Source organism: Cebus imitator, unplaced genomic scaffold (genome assembly GCF_001604975.1).
Source record: "Cebus imitator isolate Cc_AM_T3 unplaced genomic scaffold, Cebus_imitator-1.0 Scaffold220, whole genome shotgun sequence".
NCBI classification, from domain to species: Eukaryota; Metazoa; Chordata; class Mammalia; order Primates; family Cebidae; genus Cebus; species Cebus imitator.
The window spans coordinates 378580-384657 of record NW_016107535.1 but is presented as its reverse complement, the minus strand read 5'-3'; the positions used below and the strand labels follow the sequence as shown (position 1 = coordinate 384657).

General features: G+C 46.5%; 1 long non-coding RNA gene across 1 annotated transcript in view; it reads right to left on the bottom strand.

Annotated features, from left to right (window-relative positions):
- LOC119474236 overlaps positions 1-2343 on the bottom strand; it is a 34771-nt gene extending 32428 nt beyond the window's left edge. Inside the window, exon 1 of the long non-coding RNA XR_005203524.1 lies at positions 2282-2343. This is a non-coding gene — a long non-coding RNA (uncharacterized LOC119474236). The remainder of the gene's footprint in view (positions 1-2281) is intronic.
- Between the last annotated feature and the right edge of the window lie 3735 nt (positions 2344-6078).

The window sequence follows — 6078 nt, the reverse complement described above, 5'->3', positions numbered from 1 at the left end:
AAAAAAAAAAAAAAAAAAAAAAAAAAACGCACATTCCTCAATGAGTCCAATACCAGCAGTCACCCTCCAGGGCTGGAAATGATTTCTGCTTTTGGATGCTGCTTCAGATGAAGTCGCCAGCCTGCGTTTAGCAGCCGTATAATTTAGGATGCCTACAACTCTGAGCTGCACTCAAGGAATGAGACACGTTGAGGAAACGGCAGGCTCTTAGCTCCCATCCTACCCTCAGCCTAGGCTGGGGCTCTGCTTAGTGAGCAGAAGGTCAGGCGGCCTCCCCACACTGTTCAAATTACTTTCCTGCTCTTCCTCGCCATCAAGCTCTGGTAGCTAAATGAGAGCACGTGTGACTCCGCTGAATGCTGGAAGCAGTTTGAGAATGGTGTTGTGCATGGCAAAGCTCTCAGTGTCTGGTGGAGACTGGGCATGTTGGGGAGTGTGTGGAGTGTATGTGTGTACGGGTGAGGGATGTCTAATGGTTAGGGACCCCAATTATGCTCCCTTAACAGTTCTGCGATTTTAGGCAAATCCCTTCCTCACTCTTGGGCTCAGTCTCTTATCATAAGGTGGTGGGAAAAGGGGATAACAGAGTGAATTATGACTGTGTATCCACTCTCATGAGTAGATTACATGCAGGCGCCAGTGTTCAGGGATGTGAGAGATTTGCTCAAACAGGAAAGTCTTTCTGTAAATAGCAGAATTTGATCAGGACTCTATATCAGAGATGCATAGAATCATGCAAGCAGAATGTCACCCAAAGGCCACTGACTCCCAGATGATGCCTAGAGCAAGAACTGCACCTGCAGCATCTGAGAGACACAGGCTGTACTGAGTGATCCCAGCAGCACACTCACTATTTCTCAGGGGAGTCCGCCTTGTGTTCAGACAACTTCAGCGGCCGAGTAATAATTCTTCACATTGAAATTCACAGTTTCTAATTCTGTCTTCCAGGCCACACAGAAGGAGTCTATTCTCCCTTTTCTCTTGTTGGTGCTTGGGCTGTTTGCCCTAGGCAGTCAGGTCCCCTTCCTATGCCCTCTTCTGTCCTCCTGCTCATGGAACAGGGATGGATGGATGATGTGTGTGTCCATGTGTGAGATGGCATGTGTGTGTGCACATGTACATGTCTACTGGAATGTGTACAGGAGAGAATAGGGAGTAAATACAGCAGTTCTGAATTAGTATAAAAGCCAAGTGGAAGAGAGGGTAGAAAAATAGTCAGGCGGTATTGCAGAGGGCATCATATGCCAAACTCAAACGGCTAGACTTAAGGTAGGAGAGGGACACGGCCAAACTGGCAGTTTAGGCAGATTATTCTGCCTCGTATTACAGAGGAGATGCCCGCAGGACCAGGACAGAAAGATTGGTATGAAAATATTCTAAGAGGTCCCAGTGAGAGGTGGTGAGTGCTGAGCAAATCAAAGGGCACAAAGACGGAGAAACAAAAGTACCTTCAAGACATGTTCAGGAGGGACCCTTGATGGAGGAGCCATCAAGACCTGATGGCTGGTACAGACTTTGAGATAGAGAAAGGAATCAGGGATGATGGTAAGGGGTTGGCTTGGGGTGATGGGACAGTCAGTAGATGGAACATCTTTAAAGGTCTGCCACTTCCAGAGAGTTTTATTTTGTGGCCACCTCAGAGCCCTCCCAAAGGAGTTTCTGCAGAGAGAGAAATGATACATTAACTTCATAAGTTGGCAAGGAGTGAGGAATAGGAAACACTAATTACAGGCCAACATAATTAACCAGCAAGTCTGGGATCAGCTGCATGTAACCCCAGCTCATCTGGTCCTGAAAATGACCAGGGGAAGATGTGAGGGGCAGAGTGTGGGCAAGACATTTTGCAAATGTTGAGGGAGCAGCTGAGCTCAGACCTTGGTGACACTTGAGTTTGATGTTCTTGGCACTTCGGCTCTGGTTTCTGGAGCCTTGGGGGTGCCAGATGCGCTGCAGCCAGCCAGCCAGTTGTCCAAACATCGCTTCTGCTTTTGGGCCACTAATTACAAGGCTCCCCTTTAGCCTTATTGCTGGGCTCCATTAGGGCTTGCTGGTGACAGGCACAGGAAATGGACTGGAGGCCATTAGACCATCCAGGTTGAGAAAGGTCAGGTCTTGCCTCTTGGGAGAAAAGCCTAAAGTCTAGCTTTATAATCTGATGCTTGAAGCAGGAAAAAGATCTCAGGACTAGGAAAGAGGAATAAGTTCTTGTTCCAGCCCAGCCATATGATCTTGGGCAAGCAAATCATTTCACTTCACACACCTCTGTTTGCTTACCCCTTACCTGGGCGTAAATAATCCCTGTTGTGAAGATCAGATGATAGCAGAAGCATGGAAACGCCTGGGAATGGCAAGTGCATTTTAGGAGCTATTTTTGCTGCTGTTGATGTTAATTTCTAACACAATCATTAAGGTACACTGAACTGGGAAGGAAGAAAATAGGGTTTTAATTCCATTTCTGACTCTGATCTTCATATGACCTTAGACAAGTCACTTCTCTCCAGGCCACAATTTCATCTGAAAACTGGAAATGTTGGTTTAGATCAGTTATTCTCAACTAGAAATTTGCATTAGAATCATCAGTGGAGCTCTGTCAAGATATCCATTCTCCACCCCAGATATGCTGAAGTAGATTCTCTGTGGAAAGAAGAATCTCATGACCACTGAGAACCATTAGAATGGACGGTCAAGCTGTATCTGCCTCCCACCTCTGCATGCCTGCTCCCTCCGCTGTGTAACTATAGGACCCTCCCTTAGGATAAGGCTGGATACAACCTTCGGCCCTGATTCTTCCCTTAGGCTGAGACACTTAAACCACCTCAGGCCCAAGCTCTGGACCTCAGCATCAAGTTCTCCGAGCACCGAACTGGCTCTGACCTCTTGTGTCAGTCACATCGAAACTCCACCCAGGCATCAAGACACGGCGCTCACCTCATTCCCTAGGAGAGCTGCATGCTGGCCTTGTCTGGCCCTGCTTGGCAAGGCATTATTTTGCTTTTCTCAGAGTCTGAATCCTAGGCTAATGGGCAGCCTGCTACTAGCTGGAAGATTGCCCTGCTCTGACCACCTGCTGGGATTACGCAGCTATCCCGGCTGCCGAACTCTTCCTCGTGTCTTACCACTGACTCGAAAGCTCCTCCCCAGCTATTAACTGAAAGAACTTCTTGTCCTCTGGCCTTAGGTCTTAAGTAAAGAAGGTTTACTTCCTAAAGGTTTACTTCCTAAAGAAGGTTTCCTTCACAAACATTCCCCCACAACTCTTCTGTGCTCTGATAGCAACCTGTACTTTTCCTTCACAACTCCTTAAACTTGTGTAATTGTCAATTACCAGTTTAAAGTCTTTCTCCCAGCCTGTCGCAGTGGCTCACCCCTGTAATCCTAGCATTTTGGGAGGCCGAGATGGGTGGATCACCTGAGATCAGGAGTTCAAGACCAGCCTGGCCAACATGGTGGGCGAAGCCCCATCTCTACTGAAAATACAAAAATTAGCTGGGCGTGGTGGCACACACTTGTAATCCCAGCTACTCGGGAGGCTGAGGCAGGAGAACCACCTGAACCCAGGAGGTAGAGGTTTCAGTGAGTTGGGATCACTTCACGGCACTCCAGCCTGGGCAACAAGAATGAAACTCCATCTCCAAGAAAAGTAAAATAAAATAAAAATAAAGTCTTTCTTCCTTACTATTTCTTAAATGCCATGAGAGCAGAGACTGCCTCACTCACCACTATTAAATCCCCCATGCTGGAGCATAGCAGACATGAAATATACATATCCAATGGCTGACAGATGAAATTTGAATGTGTCTGACACGCAGCCAGTCCTCAGCCAATATAATTCCCTCCCCTCCTCTCCGAGACTGCACCACTAAGCCCAACGCAGGTGGTGAGCCCTCAGCACAGAGGAGCACAGAGCAGAGCTATGCTGCTGCGTGAAGCCTACCCCAGCCTCTCTCCTGAGCCCTGTGTGATCTGAAACCCAAGCAGCAGCCACAAGCAACTCCAAGTCTGGTGAGAATGATGCCCATGTCAGCAGTTATCAATCCTGAAGTATTCAGTATTTAAAACTTTTCATCTGGAAGTCTTTTTTAAAATAGTGGTGCCTCGGTCCTACTCATAGAGATTTTCATGTAATCGGTCTGAAATGTGACCTGGTCTTTGGTATTTTTAAACAATTTCCCTAAGTAATCCCAATATACACCAGAGGATGAGAACCATTGATCTGGTTCAATCACCATTTTTCGGACACAAAAGCTGAGGCATGGGGGAGAAAGGAGTTAGCCCAAGAACCTCCAATAGCTTTTGCAGAGCTGGAAGTAAAAGTTAGAAGAGCTAACTTTCCACCCACGGCTCCTTCCACTGCACCACGTAACAAATTGAAATCCCCTTTATCAATAGCAGAGGCAGCTTTCCTGGCATCAGACAAAGTTGGGAACGGAGAGCTCGTGTTTTCATCCTAAAAGATCTGTCATTAAAAGCCTGTTTATGCAAGAAGGATATAATTAAAAGTGAATGAGTGCAATCTTTTATCGCAATGAATATTAATTAAAGGAAAACACTGAGTCAATGCTCATTTAGAAAAAGACAGAGGCTGAAAGGCAGACTGCTCATACCAGGTTTGTCAGTCACATCAGGCAGTAATGGAATGACACGACCCTAATAGCAAATGTTGCTCTATTTTCCTCAGTTCCTCTTGGATTTAGAAGTTAGCCAAAATGCAGATCTGCTGTCAGGTTAGGCTCCATGGCTCTGCCTTCTGCTTGAGCACAGGATTCTGCTCTAGCGTTCTGCTTGCATTCTGTCTGGCTGAGGGCCCAGCCCTCAGGGGGCTTCAGGCTGTAAATGGTTTTTCTTATGAAGGGTCAGAATGCTAGACAAGCAAGTGGCCTCTTCAGCCTCCCTAGAGAGTAAGGAGCCAAACAGATTGAGTGACGTGCCATGTTGTTCCTGTCCCTAAGCCCTGGGAGAAACGCAAAAGTGCAGACTTTTCCAAAGAAGAATCCCCAAATCATTGGTAGGTCACCAGAGCTGATCAATTAGGTTCAGCTGCGAGGCTTTTAAAAACACATATTGCCAGGCCTTGGTCCTACTGAATGTGAATCTTTTGAGCTGAGGTCTCATAATTGGGAGTAAGCGTTTTAACAAACTTTCTTGTTAAATTCTGGTTTTTAGCCCAGCTCAAGATCTTTGCTTTCCTTGGTCAACTGGAGTCTTAGATGACTTCGGTCAACTAAGAATCAATCAATCTTTGATTCATTCATTCAGCTGATAAATATTTATCTTCGTTAGGCACTGTGCTGGTCATTCATGAAGACAGAGACTTTTCCTCTGTTTTCTAGTTTCCTGTGGCTTAACAACAGAAACTACCACAGTGATGACTGCGCCATGAAGGAGAAGCACCATGGTGAGGGAACACAGAGGTAGGAGAACTCAGCTCTGAGTGGGGAGTCCACAAAGGCTTCCAGAGATGATGAATGGAGACGTGGGTTGAGTGGCATGTTCTCCCAGCAAAAACACAGAGCCTTAGAGAGGCGGCTGGAGAATCAACTTTAACTGGAAGGCAGAGAGTGTGGTGTTTCGTGAGGCTGACAAGTGCTGGATAGGGAAGGGCTCATGCCATGTAAAGGCATGTGAATTTCAACATGTCAGAGACAAATTGCCCCTAAACTGACAGAATATGAATATCAGCAAAGAGAAAAGAGGTGAACAGTTCAGGAGACTGACACACACATTGGTGGTTTCTAGTGGGAACACATGCAGAGACTGTGTGTTTACATGCTTCTTCATTATACTGGACTTTGGAAACTAACAAGTGTTTGGGGGAGTGATATGGTTTGTCTCTGTGCCCCATCCAAATCTCATTTTGAATTGTAATCCCCACATGTCAAGGGAGGGAGGTGATCGGATCACGGGGGCAGTTTTCCCCCATGCTGCTATCATGATAGCCAGTGAGTTCTCAGGAGATCTGATGGCTTTGTCAGTGCCTGGAAGTTTCTCCTTTGCTCTTCTCTCTCCTGCTGCCTTGTGAAGAAGTTCCTTGCTTCCCCTTCATCTTCCACTCTGATTGTAAGTATTATGAGCCTTCCT